We start from the raw sequence: 19,284 nt of genomic DNA on the forward strand, positions 1-19,284 counted from the left end.
TTGTATTTGTAGAAAAAACAAAGAAAGTTACTTTTTAAAAATCATACCCTCGCTTTACCACCCATTCAGAGAATGGTTCTTTTAGAACCATCTAAAGGTCTCAAAAATATAAAAATGTTTGGGTCTGTTGAGTTAAAAAAAAGAAGTCTTTCGGCCTCTTTTTCTAAAACAAGCACCTGTTTTATATGTGCTTGTTTGAGAAATGTCACCTCATTCTCAATAGTGTGCCTGAAGCACATTTTCCACTTGTCTTTAAAGGCCCTTTCACTAGTAACTGGGAAAAAAAAAGATATCCCTGTTTAGGGTTAAAAAGGCAAGTATTACAGCAGCGGTTCAGACAGCAGCTACCACACTTAAAAAATAAATACATGACTGTGAAGAAATGACTTCTGCCCTGCAGGAGTATAGGGGCGAGTAGTGAGCAAAACACCTATTCAGCACTCACACTTCTACAAAGGTAAAACAGACACAGTTAAGAGATACACCTCCTTTGCCTTCTGTGGTGGCGTGGGCCGAGGGAAGACTATACTCTCAAAAGGGATGCGAATGTGATCCAGTAGCAACATAAACATCAAAGTATAACAGTCCAAAATAAACTAAACAGAAAAACTGCACAAAAAACCCAATCCTGTGGAAAGAACAGAGAATATGCAAGCAAAGTGAGAATGGAGCTGTCTGAGCAAGAATATAGAGCTGAAAGGCAATTTTAATAACCACAATGGTTTTTTTTAAAAGGATACGTCTTGAGGAAAAAAGGTGCACAAGTGACTTAACCTGTCTCTATGGCCCAAAATGGACCAGGGGGCAGGTATGTCTCAATAGTGTCTTCTTGGTGGTTCAATAATGACAAAGCAGGCTGTTTGGTGCTCTTTGTGCGGTTCAATGAAGTTTGAGTGCAGCGGTTCTGTTGGACTATATGGGGACTGGTGTCGAGCAGCGGGTAAGCAGGAACTAGTTGCAGTGTGATGGAGATCCTTTGAGAAAATCAGTTTGTGAGGCCCACCAGGGATGATTCCACTGCAAGGATTCTGGTGACTGGATGCGCTGTTACTCCAAGATCAGTTTGATGCATTGAGCACTGAGGGACTGCTGATTGTGAAGGCCACAAGGGTCTGTTTGATAGCCGAATATGGCAAAAATGCTGTTGACTAGATGCGCAGTTGGGTTGGAGCGATTCAATGCAGTGTCCGATGGTCGAGGCTCGATTCTGCACCAAGATCGGTTTTACTAGAGATTCAGATCGACTAGAGTTTCAGATCAGCAGCCAAGATGCTAGTGGGGCGAGCAACTGTTCGAAGGTGGTAGCTGCAACGAAGAGCTTGTAGTTCGAGCTAAGTTAATGACGCACTCAGCTAGCACAGTGCAGCAGCTAACAGGTTTGAACGTGTTGATTAGCTGTTTGAAGAATGGGGGAGTGCCAGATGCAGCTCCAGAGGGTTCAATGTGGTCAAATGGGATTGAATCAAGGCTTATGGTGGTTTGACAGTGGGAAATGCAGGAATCCTGTCTGTCTCCATTCTCAGGTGCTGTCAGCCCCTCTCAGGGGTCTCAGGGAGAAGTGTGGTGCTTATTCCCGAGCTCCCAATTCAAGGGATGTTGGTGCACACTTTAAGAGTCCTTCAACACAATGAGGGTCTTGGCAGCATTGTGACTGGCATAGATGCGAGATACAGGACCTGTTCCAGCACCAGGTCACCCCCAGTGTGCCCTGGGGATTGGTGGGAAACAGAGCTTCACTCTACCCTGAACACTCAGTCTTTACATCACTGATGGAGAGCTTTGGAAAGTCAACCCTCCCAACATAGTTCCAACCAAATTCTTCCTTGAGTGTTTGTTCCAAGGTGAATCTGAGAAGCAGTGGGAGACCCCTTCTTTTAAAAACAAATGCCGCCAGGTGATTGGACTAATGCTAGCCTGCTTGAGGGGTCCAATCCCTGTTCTTGGGATAGAGTTGACTTTGCCTTCTGACATCACACCGAAGTGCTTTATGCTACAGGAAGTGAATGGGACAGGAAGGAAAGATAGAAAGACAAGATGGTGGGACCTTCCTCCAGATGTGAAGAGCCCTAATGTCTAACCCCATTCCCCTTCCCTTCTCAAAAGAATCAAAGGGCTTTAGATTTGCAGCACCCTGGTGTGAGGCTACTCCTGTTGTGGATGTGTCTGCCCTTTGATTCCTGTTCACAGGGCAGCTTTCTGTGAAGTAGCTGCCTCTCTGGGGAGGGTGTTACCTGACCTCACATAAGAACAGAGAGAGGCAATCCACAAGACTGCAGCCCTGCTAGCAGTAGAAAAGACAGCCTGTCTGGGTAGATCACACATAATCCTTTCACAGGGCTTAGACATGTGGGGTATCAAATTGCTGTGGCTATAACAATTATAAGAAATACCATTCACCATACGATACCTCAGGTATGGCTGATATTTAAAGATCTATCAGTCACCAGGAGAGTACACAAATAATTAGAGGGTTTTGGTACAGGGGTGCATGTCTTAAATGCAGCCCCTGTGCTTCATAGGCTTAGCTGTCACTGCAGGCATAAAATAGGAACCTGTGTCCTCTGAACCTGGTCTGTAGCACAGGTAGAGTAGGTACACACTATGCGTTTGGCATGGGACTTATGAAAGGGAATCTGATCAGCAGATTTCCCCTTCAAAGATTGAATTGTCCACATCATTTTATTAACAAATAAAAACATAAAAACAGGGCAATTCCTCAATGTTACAGTCAGAAATTGCTCTACTATGATTATGCATCCTGTGATTGGTTCTAACAGAAGCAGGGGAATATGTTTAATTCTGCTCATTTCAAGGAACATCTCATTTTAAAATTTGGGATGCACATTGAATTGTGCAGAAACATCTTATTAGCGCAACTGCGCAAAGTGAGTGGAAGAATGCTCACGTCGATTTTTGGCACAAGTGAAGAAAAATATTTGGAATCTGGCCCTGTATATTTAAAGGTAGAGTTGGGCTATGAGAACCTTGTTCACAGAAACAGCATACCAAGCTGAATGATATTTGCATAAAGCCCCCTGCTGCATTGCATATGAACACATTTGTTATAACTGAGGTGCTAATACTGATACACATCTCTTTGGACTGTAGGCTACATAACCTATGATCTACTGTTGGAGTTGGGGAGGACAGAGCCATATGGCATTACAAACCATTAGAATTCAGTGAGGAAAACATAAGGTAAAAGACAGCCCAATATAACACAACTATTTACGTTCAGTGAAAACGCTTTAGTTAAAGGGACATTAAGGTTCTGATTTAATGCACCAAAACAACAGAAGTTGTAAGCTAGGACACCCTTACTCCCTGTTGCGCAGCCCAGGAGAACACTATTGACATCACAGATGGCATCACTGATGCACTCACAGATGCCATCACTTATGACATCATCAGTAACATGACTGGATACTAGCACACACTGATGACATCAGGAGGAAGAGGAATTATTATGTCCAGTAAAGGTGGATAATGACAGGGTATGGGAAGGATGAATGGGGAATAGGAATCACCTGGAAAGGCTTAGAGAGAGAAGGATCCTGAGGTACCTTACAGACCTGAGGAAGCGGAGGAAGAACATGCGCATGGTGAAAAGCTGATATGGTGGCAAGGCAGCCTTGTGACAAAGAGAGGAAGGAGAGGAGAAGTGAAGGGGCAATTAGGAGGCCTTTAGGAATATGAATGGACAGGTGAGCCCGAAGGCAGACAGAGGTGGGTATTGGGAGAAGGAACAAGTCCCCCTGTCAGGCAGATCAAAATCAGTACCACACCCAGCCTGTTAACTAGCTTGATTGGCCTACCCCATGGTTGAGTTTAGCTTGTGTCAAGTTACTTGCAGGAACTACAACCCCCAGCATTTCAGTAGACCTTGGGACTACATATTTGCACATCAGGCGCGAGAGCGCCGGAGCGAGTGTGTCAAGTCGGTCTTTGCCGGTCCTTGCAGCAGCAGCGGTGTCGGCGACACGATGGTAAACTTGCCTACCCTCTTATGTTTTATTTCTTGCCTACCTCTTGTGTATTGTAACTTTATGATGAACACAGATGTATCTACGGTCACGAACATTAAAAAGTGGGATATAAGTGATGACAACCTTGCTTATGACACACAGACGGGTCATCAAAAGAAACTTAGAGGGTTGTTACTTAACACTAGATAAATGGTCAAACACACGGTCGAAATAGCTGATTACATATCTGCTCGGGACTTAGGTATTTGCGCTCTGACTGAGACGTGGTTGCACGAGGCTGCTGGCCCCTCCCTGGCACTTGCGACACTCAAAGATTATGCCATTTTATGTGTCAACAGGGAAAATCAAGGGGGTGGGGAGTGGCAATTATATTCAAGAAAGCCCCGGATATGTGGAAGTTTGATATTCAAGGCCCAAGTGGTTGTGAGACCCTCTGTTTTAAAGTTAGAATGGATGCCTCCTCTACAATGAAACTGCTACTGATATACCGCACCCCAAACATCATGCCAGAGTTTGTTTCACAACTGAACAGCCTGATTCTGGCCCAATTTAAGGGTACAGCCAAATGGCTGATATTGAGCGACCTCAATCTCTGGAATGATGATCTTAAAGATTCTGCGGCTAGGGAACTTGTTAGATTCACAAAAGCCTTGGGCTTTCAACAACATATAGATAAGCCCACACACTCAAAGGGCCACATGTTGGACTGGGTCTTTACACTTAACTTGAAGATTGATACACCTGACATCTCCTTATGTCCATGGTCGGATTATGCCTTCATTGAATTTAGGCTAAATACTCCTAGTCAGTGCAAAAAAAGCATACTAAACCAAAACTGGATATTGTCCAGAAATTTGAAGAGGATCAACCCGGAGTCAATGAAGGAGTGGATTCTGTGCACGCCTCGGAATAATATGTCATCACTGATGAACGTGGACGATATGACCGACTCCCTCTTGGATGCCCTTTGTGAAGCTATTGACACGTTAGCTCCTTTAAAAAAAAGGAAGGTCACTAATCATCCCAAAAATAGTTGGTTCTTGGATGACCTGAAGATGTTAAGAACGGAAAAAAGAAAACAATTCTACCAGTGGAAAATATCTAGGACAAAAGACGATAGGAGAGTTTACCATGAGGCGGCCAGGAAATTTAAATTGGCCATCATAAAAGCGAAAAAGGAACGCATTCAAAATGCCAAACATGACTCCAAAGAAATGTTTGCTATCCTCAAGGAACTAAAGAAACCTGATGTCAAATTTCAAGAATCTATTTGTAAATAGATACATTTGGTCATGGTAGGCGCTAATTAATACCCTGCTGCCTACCATGACCAACTCTACCACACTACCCCTTTGGATGAAGCCAACTAAATTCCTGCCACCCCTTAAGCAAATGACTCAGCCAACAACCATCAGACATACCAAATTCCTACCACAGTTAAATTCTGGAGCTAATTATCCTATGACAGGTGTCTCCCCTTCTGTTGGAGCTCAGTGCACCTTAACTCCTAACCAATGGATTCAGCGCTTTGCTGCTAGAACAATACTGAACAAACCATGTTCCACCTTGGTAAGAAACGACAGGCTTGGCTCGAGATTTATTAAAACCTACTCACTATATACCAGCCTTCTTCACAAACCTAATCAAATCCCTTCCCAGAAGAGTTCTACATTAAAGGTCATCAATACCAAAACAAAACGGGTTGGCCAGAGGAACATTCTGCCTAACCTCTCTGCATTAGATCACTGATGATCAAAGGTGCTCTGATCAATGCCAGATCGATGGTAGCACACGCTGTTGACATAGTTGACCTGATCACTTCCAAACAAATAGACTTCTTAGCAATAACAGAGATGTGGCTCCACACAGTTGCTGGTCCTTCCCTCTTACTTGTTATACCGGATAATTACACTATCTTGAAATTAGATAGAGAATCATCCAGAGGATGCGGCATTGCCTTCATTGCAAAGTCTAGTCTGGGACTCAGAGTATCGACACAACCCCTTATCATGTCATGCGAACTGCTAACAGTGAAACTACCCCTCACCAATTCTCGTACTTTAACATTGCACCTGATATATAGACCTCCCGGTCCTATTGGCTCTTTTGAGGAAGACATGACAACTATGCTCTCTGTGAATACTAAACCTACATCACAAATTCTAGTTCTAAGAGATTTTAACTTTGGTCTCAACGACCCTAATGATCAACATGTCCTGGCACTGAATAATACCCTCAAGAGGTTGAAGACATTATAGCTTCGCTCAAACCTTCTAGATGCCAGGAAGATACTTGCCCGGCCTCTATAATCAAAGAAGCTGCCACAGACTTGACACCCTTCCTTACTACTCTAATCAATTCTTCATTTCAAACGTGCACCATCCCTACTAACCTTAAGGATGCTTGGGTCCCACCTCTCTTAAAAATCCTTCCTTGGACACAAGTATCACAACTAATTATAGACCCATTACAACAGTCCCTTTTCTATTAAAGATAATCGACAAAGCAGCCTACCTCCAGATACAATCATACCTGGAGATTAACAATCTACTAGGGCTCCGGCAGTCTGGCTCCAGACCAGAACATGGCACAGAAATGGCTTTGATTGACCTGAAGAACCAAACTGACGAACTTAAAGACAATGGGAAACTTGCCCTCTTACTCCTACTAGACCTTTCAGCCACATTTGATTTGGTGGATCATAAAGTGCTATGCAAGCATCTGTCTACAGCTGCCCACTTCTCCCCAGAAGCAACAGCCTGGATTCAATCCTTTCTGAATAATAGGTCAATGAGAGTGTTCTTACCCTCGACCCCAGCAGACTCTACACCAAATAATGCGGAGTACCGCAAGGATCTTGTGTATCGCCCACAATGTACAATGTCTTCACCAAGCCACTGTTTGATGACCTAGACCATCTGGGTGTCACCTACACTAATTATGCAGAGGACACTCAGATCCTCATACCACTGACCGGTGATTACGATACAGACCTGGCCTTAGTCAACAAAATCTATTTTACCATTCAGGCCTGGATGGCCTCACTTGGCCTGTGTCTAAATGATGATAAGACTGAGCTCTTGCTCCAAGGAGTACCGGTCAATCTTAATAAACTCAGGAATCACTACCTATCATTTAACATCCACAGTATTGACATCAAAGTGGCGAAGGAGGTAAAAACCTTTGGTGTCTACCTAGACTCAGCTTCAAACCTGTGCAAGCAAGTTAGCGTCACGGCCTTAGCAACAGCATACAGCTGCAAGCTGATCCATGCCTCTAAACCTTTCTTATCTACCCTAGCGAGAGCATTAATCCTCTCGAAACTTGACTATTGTAATGTACTCTACCTAGGTGATAGCAAATATATTGTCAACAAACCTCAACTACTACAAAACAATGCACTTAGAACGGCGCTAAGTATTCCAAGAAGACAACATATCTCGGAGGCCTGGCGGAAGAACAATTGACTTTCAGTGAAGGACAGAATACAGTTGAAATCTGTCTCCCTCGCCCACAAATGCCTAACCAATTCAGCCCATAAATACTTGATGGAGAAAATTGGCAAAAATACGTCCACACGCCCTAAGAGGACCGCTAAACTATTGCCTATAGGTCCCCAGATTTAAACTGAAAAAAGCAGGGGATAGCAGGTTTCCTGTCATGGCTGCCCATTATGGAACTCCATACCTACAACGTTAAAAGCAGACCAGTCCTTCTTTAGCTTTAGGAAAAATACCAAATGTTGGCTATTCACTAAGGATTCATGACCGTCTCTGGGGTGCCTTGCTTAGGACCTATCACATTAACATATTGTTTTATCTATGTAAATTGCATTTTTGCATATACTGCAAGTTTTATATTGCTTATTTCCTTGTGTTATAATGTAACAATGGCCTTTATCTATTCTTATCTGCAACGTGTGAACTGAAAATTACCTGTAACGCATCCAGATACCTTTGTGTTCTGAGCGCTATATAAATAAATAAACAAACATTAAGAGCAAGAGTGTTGCAAGCACATCCAAGAGGCTATGGTAACTAAGACTGAAAAGATGAAAAATGCTATAGAACAAACCATAACCACGACAACAGTCGAACCTCCTGAGGACTTGTTGATGGAAAATCCCATTTTATTGCATGCTATGCCAAAGTTCAATTTTAGGAGTATAACAGAAGATGAACTTCGTACTATCATTGTTAAATTTAAGCCATTCACCTGCAAACTGGATCGGTTTCCAGCTACATCTATCAAGGCCTGTTCAGGGCTCTTGATTAGTTCTATTGCTAAAATTGTGAATACGTCCTTCAAAGAAAGTAGGGTCCCCACTAGATTAAAGTGTCCATGGATTACCCCATTGTTAGAAAAACTAGATCAGGACCCCAACATTGCCACTAATTGCCCGCCTATCTCTAATTCACCCTTCATCTTGAAGATAATGGACAGAGTGGCCTTTGAACAACATTTGAGCCACATAAAAGATCATCCTATTCTGAATGGTGGCCAGTCTGACTTTAGACCTGATTTCAGTACAGAATCAGCGTTACTGGAACTAAAGTCGAATATGATGACTAACATTAATGAGGGTACTACAATGTTGCAGATGTCCCTGGATTTATCAGCCACGTTTGATTTAGTGGACCATCCCCTCCTCCTGACCAGACTACAGGAGGTGGCTAATTTTAATGATCAAGTGAGGGACCAGATGCAGTCCTTTCTAGGTAACAGTGTGCTGGAGAGATTCACTGTAAAATCACGGTGAATAAACTGGGTCACAGCAACAGGCAATATATATTGCAATCTATTGCCATCCCTTCTCTCAATTTTCAGACTATTCCAATTCAATTAAATAACTCAAAAAGATGCAGACTTTCAATGTTTCAATAAATCACATTTGTGTATTATTGAACACCATACACAAGTTAAATTAATGATGTACATTGAATACATTCTTTTGAACAAAGTAGTTTCTTTCAAACATAATCTGTGGTAAATATGCTCATTTGTGTATACAACATTTTCAATAACCATATGGAATTGTCAAAATTCCTAAATAAGTCCCAATATTTGACACAAGTTGTAGGATGTTAATGTTATTGTAGTGCCCTCTTCTTAACTACGTGTTTCGGGCATTTAACGCCCTTCTTCAGGTTTTGAATATTGGGTGACTGTCCTTTCTAATTCACCTGCAATTTAATTATAAAGAAAAACTTGGATAAGTATTTAGACATTTATGTCATCTTATTCAATTACCAAAGAACATGCAGGTACTATATAGCAGTGACCTTTATGTCGGACTTGGGAGTGTAGTCCGGATATGAGTTTTCAGATTGATTAGGTAATCCCTAAAAAATATATGTATAGGTATCAATGTCAATCAAACGCAATAGAAAGTGTGGCTCAGGGGGAGCAAGCGCCAGATCATAGCGCTGGGTCCCCCTGTAGCCACACAAATTTAATTAGGTCTTATTCCTAGTCACAGAAAAACATCTATGCTTACCTAAAAAATATGTGATGGTTGTAACACTATACGGGTCAATGACGAGTAACCAGTCAGTTCACGTTTTATGGACAAGTTATGGCGGTACTTTGCTGCATCCAATATGTTGAGCGTATAATTAGGTCATAACTAAAGCTAAACAATACCCACTGTATTCCTTATTCATAATGTGGCTGCCTACCTGTGGTGACCGGTTAAATTCTGCATATGTTATATCCGGAGCCTTTTCAATTGACAGTCGATAACTCGCTAGCAAGTGTGTTAACAGTCAGATTTCTGTTAAATAATCAAAACAATCATTCAGATGTGTCTATCCTATAGATAATAACTCTAATGCTGCAATGTCCCTACGGTGGATTCACCTGAAATCCTGTCTGCAATCTACACGGTGCTCGAAAAAGCCCTTCCTCCATCAAACTTTCTCTGCTCTCACAGGTGATTTAAAGGAAGATCACTAGCTTCTATTAGTCCTTCTATTGTGTTCATGGTGCCTCCACCGCGGGCGCCATCTTAGATTGGCCTAAGTCGCTATTGTAGATGGTAAATAAATCTCGTTCTGTATTAGAGCTCAATGACTAACTCTCAAATATCTTGTATTCAATATGTACTTTTTGTCGTAATCACAAAGTCAGTCATGCGACTGATGATGGCTGTTTGGTACAGTATATAGTAAAAAAAATGTTTTAGCTCCTTTGTTTTTATACTGATATCTCGGACATTGATACTATGTCTGAATACTTGTGCATGTTACTGTTCATTTAAAGCTTTGTCCTGTATCACAACAATGCACGTTGTGTCCCGCTGCGCAATGCATTAAGCTATACTCTCAAGGATACTGATTGTGGGTAACTCTGTGTTGAATACATGACATAAAAAGTCACTCCTTCATTTGATGGATAATAAGAACTTAAACATAAAAAGAGCTTGTACAGATAAGTGAACAATACCATCATAGTTGTTTCAAAATTAGAATCACATTTCAAATAAACAAGTTTCTAACCAACTCACATTGATTGTCACATTTTACACAATAAATTTCATAAAAAACAATTCAAATCCCACTCAAGATTCATTTCCCGAGGTAACAGGACAATGCGGGTTTGCAGTAAACAAGCAGAAGCAGATCCTGTTCCAGTTAGCTATGGTGTCCCTCAAGGGGCCCCCCTATCCCCGGTCTTATATAATATTTTCACTGTCCCATTCTTTCACATGCTAGAGAAGAAAATGATTAGCTTTTCAAATTATGCAGACGACTCGCAATGCCTCATCCCCCTATCAGGCAGTTGTGAGAAAGACGCCCTAACACTAACAGAAATATATGGTTTAATTCAGGAGTGGATGGACATGAGTGGGCTGGCATTCAACCATGGAAAGACTGAGCTCATGATTGTTGGTACTAGGCTCAGACTCTTAAAGCTTGATGCAGATTATGAATCCTTCCGCATTGCGAATCATGACATTCCCACAAAAGCGAAAATAACAATACTACGAGTGACATTTGATCAGCCATTAAGTATGTCTGCCCAGGTCAACAGTTTTGTCTCTGGTTCGGCTTATTATATTCGCATCTCCCACATATTAGCCCATTTCTGTACCAAAAGGAATGTGAAACGATTGCCCGAGCTATCATCTTATCAAAAATGGATTATTGTAGCTCTCTTCTTCGGGTAGGAAAAACAGAACTCACTAAACTTCAAGTCATACAAAACAGCACTATTAGAGCGATCTTGGGGATGCGAAAGTATGCACATGTGTCTGAGGTGCGTAGAAGCTTGCATTGGCTTCCCATTGCAGAGAGAATAGATTTTAGGTTACTTACCATCACCTATAAATCCCTGACAGGGCTCTTCCATTCCTACATTGCCTGTAGATTGAAAAATAAGCCAGAGGTACGATCCCTCCGCTCTCAAACAGGGCGAAACTGCTGCAAATACCGAAAGCCTCACTTGAACCGTCAGAAAGGGGGCTTTCTGGGTGGCAGCACCTGCGAAATGGAATGTTTTGCCAAAAGAAATGAGAAACTGCCCATCTTTGGAGGGATTTAAAAAAACACTTAAAATATATCTGTTTAGATAATTGGGGGGGCTAGTCTCTTGGCCTCCCCCTGATTTCTCCTGTCTTCTGTTTTCGCCACCCGTATGCCTCAGGGTCACTTTGGTAGAACCTTACAAATAAGTTAAAGTAAAGTAAAGTTGAAACTCTGCATCCGAGCCCAACAGTATATGTCTCAGTCTCCTACTACCTAGGCTTTTGGTGTGGGTGGGTGCATGCCCAAAGACCCACGTAAATGGTTCACCCAGAGAAGATAAGAAGAAAGCAGAAGAAAGCAGGGAAAAGCCAGGAGGAATTTCTACAATTGATCAAGGAAAGAAGTATAAGAGGCACTTAAAAACTTCATACTGTGAGTGTTTGAAAGCTTCCATGGATTACTGGAAGTGAGCCCGAATTAGTAGCCTGTTTAATCTATGAGACGTTGTTATGTTTGGCACTCTGGAGAAGATATCCTGCAATTTTGTTTGTGGCCCTTTTGATTTGGAGAACTGGTGAATCTAAAACCTAACAATCTTTTCCCAATAATTTTGCATCTGTTAGGAATTCCAGCAAAACCTGTTAGACTCTTTGAGAGAATTTTATGTGGTATGTAAAGACTTTTCCCAAGGGTTTAGAGATGGCCCAGCAAGGTGTTGTCAGTAGCCCATTTGGCATACATCTGCATATTCTCATCAACGTAACTATGGAAGAGAGGGAAGGTAGTAGGGGTGGCGATTGAGGCATGAGGCATGTTATGGTTAAGAAACTAATGTGTATCTATTGACCATCCAAAAAAAAACACAGCTCAAAATTCTAAATAATTTATGAATGTGGCAGGTGGTGTCAGAAGTGTGCTCAACAAGTGCAGACCCCTTGGCAATCTTTTCACATAGGTACCATTAATGTAGCATTCTGCGGTCAATTTAGAGAAGAAAGTTGGTCCATCTCTGAAAAATTAAATATTGAATACTGTGGTCCCAGTCACCAGTAACAATGAGATTACAAAGGAAAAAAAACATTTCCTATTCAGTACAATCGCCAAGAAGGAAGACCTCCATCAGCTCCAAAAGGCACACATCAGTTTCCAAGACCTCTTGCCAAGACCCATCAAGAAGGTGCAGCCCGGTTGGGTTTATTTTCCCACGAGAGGGGGAACAAGATGGCTACACAAGTCTTTGGATACATACTAGACAAGCCATATAGTGCTTCCATGTAGTACACAGCAGGGCCCGTTTTCTGTCACCACTGGTCCCTGAAGAATCCCCCATGCCCAGTTTGCTCTTCAGCTTTCAAAGCCACAAGGATAAACCCAAAAGGTACTTGCAGTTTCTGCCTCGGTAGGTGAGACCCAAAATGTCACACCAGCCCTGGAACCGGTCGAGTGAGAATTTCGGAAGAGGGAGAAGGTCAACAGACGAGGACAACGATCAAGAGAAATCTTTCATCGCATGGCAGAACCATTCAGACCTCATGGGGCCCATTGAACTTGAAGTAGAGAAATAATAACCAAGATGAGGGCACTTGTTAGGAAACATCATGGCAGGGCATTTAGTAGTCCTTAATACCATTATAATGCAGCCCACCTAAGCCCCAGTGTCTCTGGTAGCCTTGTTGCTGATGATTGTGCTGTTAGAAAATTCCTGAGGCTTTCTTTCGCAACTTCAAGCAAATACTGGAAGTAGCGAAGCAGAAGAAGCAAAGCTAGGCATAACACATCATACACCTTCCCACGGGGGCCCTAGAAGCTGCACTCCAAGTACGCAACACCAACTTGCAATTGCCCTATGAGACTCTTCTAGATGGAATCATTGAGCGTCTAGTTTTACCAAGGAATACCACCACTAGCAGCTGCAAGGGGTTTCCCTGTTCTCAAAATGAAATCCCCCAACAAATGGGAAATAGGATCTGCTTCATACTAGAGAGGTGACATGGGAAACCAATGCTTCAAAAACTATAAAAACAACTTTTTTTATAACAATTTTCAATCCCATTGCCTTCCAGTTTACAGCAGTCGATAAGCAAATTACTCAAACCTTCCTTCAAGGTAGCCATTCAGACAACTGTCGGTCATCATCAGAACCAGCAGTGGAAGCCAGCAGGACTGAAGACAATGGTCAGCAGACCACCTTCACAAACCCAACAAGATCCAGGAGGGAGCATGTTGTTTTAGGGATTAACCTCAACATCCTTGGTGAAGCCCAACTCACACCTGAGTCCTTTAATCCAGCTGCCATTAAGAAAAGGAACCAGTAACCCTAGCATCCAACCCATCGCCTTCAAAATATAATACTTGTGGGAATTTGGGGCATACTGCCAGAAGCTACCCATCCTAACTCCCCTAGATCCAATGGATAGCATATACTGTGCACATCAGGTTTAGGAAGAAGAAGAGTGGTAGCTAAACCCCGAGTACCATGAAGATCGGTTAGCCAAGGGGAGAGGAGAAGAAAACTATTTCATAACACTGGAGCTGGAATGGCAGTCAAACTGAGCTCTCTTGGACTCCAGGTGTCGACAAGCAATTGTGCAGACTGCTTTTGTCCACCCTGAGAAGCTGCTTCATGGAAATCTGGGATCAGTAACATGCATACTCCGGGACCCGGCTGTCTACCCTAAGGTTCAACTTCAGTTTGTTTTCTGAAACTGAACATTCCAACAAGTAGGTTGCAGTGATGGCAGGGTTACCAGAGGAAGTCATTACAGGGATGACTCTTCTACCATTTAAGAGATTGTAGCAGAAAACCAAACAACAGGACTGAGAAAGCCCAGCGAGAGGTGCAAACTCCAATGAAATTGGAAGAGAAACTGACTGCTGGATAGGGAAAATCAGGTTGACCTCTAAGTGGCCCATGATTTTGAAGGGGTAGCAATGTCGTGGAGGAACTAGCAGTTTGAGGGCCACCTAATCATTAACATGAATTGCCCATATTTTATAAATAAGAAGATCCCACACATGGGAAATAGGAGATCCTGGCTGGTGGCAAAAGGGAGGAGTTGGCAGTAGAGTGTATAAGTCAGAAAGAAGTAGAGGTGCAAAGAAGGAGCTTAGTGGAGATGAGAGCAGTGGAGGAGGAGGAGAGTGCAGGGTAGGCTGGAAAAGAGAAGGAGTGAAATGTGATTGCTCTCATCAAGAAAAAGAGGAAGAGAAGACAGTAGTGAAATTGATGAGGTATCAGGAAGAGGTCATGGGACATCAGGAAGAAGAGATGGAGAGACATCAGGAGGAGAAAGAGATTAATTAAGATACGGGAGTAAAGGAGCTTAAACTTAAACATCAGTTGCAGGATGTGAAGAAAGAGGAAGGTGAGGTGCAGAAATGTTATAATAGGAAGAGGTGCTGAGATGTCAGGAGAAACATCAATAGGAGGAGGTGGGTGAAGATATAAGAGGGAGAGGTGCTGAGATGTCAGGAGAAACATCAATAGGAGGAGGTGGGTGAAGATATAAGAGGGAGAGGTGCTGAGATGTCAGGAGAAACATCAATAGGAGGAGGTGGGTGAAGATATAAGAGGGAGAGGTGCTGAGATGTCAGGAGAAACATCAATAGGAGGAGGTGGGTGAAGATATAAGAGGGAGAGGTGCTGAGATGTCAGGAGAAACATCAATAGGAGGAGGTGGGTGAAGATATAAGAGGGAGAGGTGCTGAGATGTCAGGAGAAACATCAATAGGAGGAGGTGGGTGAAGATATAAGAGGGAGAGGTGCTGAGATGTCAGGAGAAACATCAATAGGAGGAGGTGGGTGAAGATATAAGAGGGAGAGGTGCTGAGATGTCAGGAGAAACATCAATAGGAGGAGGTGGGTGAAGATATAAGAGGGAGAGGTGCTGAGATGTCAGGAGAAACATCAATAGGAGGAGGTGGGTGAAGATATAAGAGGGAGAGGTGCTGAGATGGGAGAAGGCAGAGATGGTGAATCATCGGGGGAATAGGTGGTGCAACATCAGGAGGTTGCAGGGGAGAACATGTGGAGAGTAGGACCTGCCTAGGAAGGCTTGGACAGAAAGAGAAGGCATCCCAAGTGCATTACACATAGGCCAGATTGAAGAAAGGGAAGAGGAAGAGGAAAGAGTATGTGTTAAAATGTAAATCAGGTGGTAAACCAGTTAGTTGATGGTGAGAGAATAAGCAGGGGGGAGTTAAGGTACAAAAGGAAGTCCCTTAAAAACAAGGAGGCGTGGGTATGACCAAGAAGCAGAGAGAGTATGGGCATTGGGGAGTAGGAAAACAGGCATCCTGGTCAGGGAAAGAGTCACCAGTACTACACCCCACCTGTTAACGAGCTCTGTTGACCCCATCTGTGCCGTACATTGTGGGATTGGGCCCATCAGCAAATGTCCCAGCCTCCAGTCACAGTGTAAGCCTTCAGTGTGCATGCACATACACCCAAATACACAGATGAACGGATCTCGCAGTGAAGACGAGAGGAAAACAGGGAGGAAGCCAGGAAACATTTCTGCCACATACTGAGTAAAGAAATACAGGATTTGACCAACTAGCTTTTACATACACCTGCTTGGCCACTGATGTACAGGAGTTATGTAATGTTATGGTATGTTATGTTATGTTATGTTATTTTACTTCACCAAATGGCCACTCTAGTAGTATTAAAGTGCCGATCCTTCTCTAAACTACATTGTCTCACCCCCCCATGCTCCCCACCCCCCCACCGCCCCTTATCTCTGGGGAAACCAGACTTTAGAGCAAAGTAGAGCAAAAGTGAAATAAGAGTATGGGGAAGGAGGATGCAGAAGACACAGGGAGGAAGCCAGGCAAGGGAATATGCTTTGTATTAGTGCAGATGCACGTTAGTCCACTATGCATGGACTTTCTTCTAGAGAGATGCAACACAGAAAAATATGTGTTTGGTTAAAGCATGCATTGGGCTTGCCAGGTAGTTTTGGGCGAATTATAGGTTAGAGATTGAGTGATGTTGGGTTTATGACATGCTCAAGAATGTGTTTGGGCAATGTTGGTTGATATGCAAGCTTAAACCGCCTGCAGTGCCTCATTATGTTACTGCAGGTAAATTCCCAGATAGTGTTTCTGGTATTGCCGAGCCAACCCCATAAAGATGCCCAATCCAGGATTAGGATGTGTGGGAATGTGAATGTTTTGGGTAACAAAAGCCAGGGGAGTTGGCTACACACATTTAATGAAGTAAAATGCAATTACCCCTTAACCCTAGATATAAAGGTTAAAAACATGTGTGTGTTCCTTGTTCTTCTTGGTTGACTTATGAGGACACCCTCAATGCAATGGTACACATTTCAGTGTGATTTGGAAATGGTCTGCAGACCCTGGCTTGCATTCTGTGTATGATCCATTGATATTGATATATTAAGTGAAACATAACGAAACCAACTCTGAGGGCAAGTAATGCTAAGCTTGTTCCTTATTACATTAACTGGTCTTTCACTGCCTAGAGTCATGGGTACTCATCCTACAGTAGAAGACAAAGGTGACTGAACAATAAAGTACCATGATCCAATTCTATAGAATGGGCACCGAATGCCTCACAGTCCCGTTCTGATTAGTTAGCTGTTGAGCTGGTAGATGGGACAATCAGGCACCATGGTAGTGTACACACTGAAAGGAAGGTCTGCCATCTCCTAGATAGCCTAGCCCTGCCATGAGATGATTGCCTTCATGAACCAGTTTAGCGGGACACTAGGCAGTTAATGACACATAAGGCTTGGCTGCATGATGGGCCTGAGTTGCGCACCGCTCCACAGCGCAAACTCCATAATTTGGGACTGCCAAGTTTGGAGCTGAGATGTGGCCTTATCTAGGAATAAAAGGGTTGGATGGGCTGTTATGGATGTGTGGACACATTCTAGGATATGTTGAAAGCCTGGAACTCAGAAAGAGAAGAGGACATTGTTTGATCCTTTGATAGTATATTGTCTGACAGGCAATTGCTGCATAGTTCAGGGTCCCTTTAGGAAGTTGCAGGGAGCTGTGCATGTTACCTTAAGCTATGATACTGTTTGTGGCTTGTACAGCACTTGACGCCACATTAAGGCCACCACAAATGCCTGACCATCAGGGAGGGAATCGTTCAGGCTGCAAGCCACCAATGTGAAAATCAGTGCTCCCAACGATCAACACTGAAGGGCCCCTTCTGGCAGAAAATCTAAGTGCAGAGAATGTGCATGAAACATCAGTGAATGTACTCAAAGCCTGACTCACATGCAGGAGAAATGGCGATCTGGGCCGCTTGTACACTGTGAACCCGTTTAATAACCACAGTCGGGAGTAGTTGCATATCAGAAAATGCACATTTGCCATTTTTACATCTCCATGAAAAATGAGCAAAATGTTCAATTTTTATGCAAGCAATATTTTCCTTTTTCTTTCTTTGTATTATGTTACACAGTTTTTATACAGCAGCACATCATGGTCTCATGACACCTTGGCTTGTCCTTTTGTGCAAAATGCTTATGGACTTGATGTGGTTGGGCCTTTAAGCATTCCACAGTACCAGGGTGTCATTACGAGCCTAGGCATGTTGAATCCATACGCTAGGAACATGCATAATACATGCTTGTCTACCCTTCTTGACTTGGGCTGCATTGATCTTGTGCTGTTAAAAGAGGTCAGCATGGAGATATTCGTTCCAATGGGGATGTGGGGTTTGGTTACAATTTAATTGGCAAGTCATGTCCCTTTTTATTTTATGAGTGCTGCTTGCAAGTATCATTGATTTCTTTTATGTGGTTTTTGGAATGCTATCTCCTGTCCTCAGGCCGTCTCAAAATACTTCTCAGCAATGCACCGAGCAAAATGATATTAACGTGCAGCAACATGAAAGAGCATGGCAATAGAAAAATAACTATGATGATATAGCCATCTAGTATAACAAAAAACAACATCATGTCTCAAACAAAATGAAAGGGAGGAAAAAAATAATAAATTAATACCTACATACAACAAAAAGGACTGAAAAAGAACAAAACTCCTTTAAAAGCAAAAAGGCAACCTAGTTGGGTATGGATTGGGTAGGGAGAATTAAGAAAGGCAAAGGCAAGTTGGAGCGGGATTAGGTATAGATGAAGTGAGGGAGGAAGTGAAAATCCAAACTGGGTGCTGGTTGGTCTTACGGGCAGTGTTCGAAGTGAGCAGGAGCGGTTCAGAGTGGTGCTCCTCTGCTTTTTCTTTTTCAATTCCCCTGTTCCATTAGTTTTCACTATTTTAAAAGGAACCCGTTCCAGACCGGTTCTTTGTGAAATAAAAGTATAGAAAGTAGGAATTAATGTAATCATGTAATCTGTGTTTTTATCTGAGACATGCTCCCTGCACCAAGGCAGTGCGCAGTGCCACTGCACATGCCATTGCAAATGCGCAGGCGTGGCCAGGCCCTAGCTCCTGGGCCCTGCCTCTCAGTCCACAAAGATTGATCAGCAGTAGAGCACAATAGGAGACCCAAGACGGCCTTGGACTAGAGCTCACTCCTAAACAGAGCAGTCAGCCTAAAAGCAAGTATGTTGCCGTTTGCAAAGAAAGAATGTCAGTTTAAAAATGGGCAGGAGTTTCTTTTGATTGTTTAATTTTCTTGGGAAACTTAGATTTCAGTAGCTAACAGTAGAAGTCTGGGTTTTACAGATAGATATAAAAGCTCACATAATTCTTTTGCGGTTCAAAGTTTTTATTTTCAAATAAACAAAATATATAACAACAATTGAATAGATGATATCAACAAGAAACCTAAAAGCATCTAATAAATGTTAACAAGCACAATAACATATAAGATCAGATCAGTAGCAAGGTGG

This window comes from Ambystoma mexicanum, chromosome 5q (assembly GCF_040938575.1).
Source record: "Ambystoma mexicanum isolate Mex_15411 chromosome 5q, UKY_AmexF1_1, whole genome shotgun sequence".
NCBI lineage: Eukaryota > Metazoa > Chordata > Amphibia > Caudata > Ambystomatidae > Ambystoma > Ambystoma mexicanum.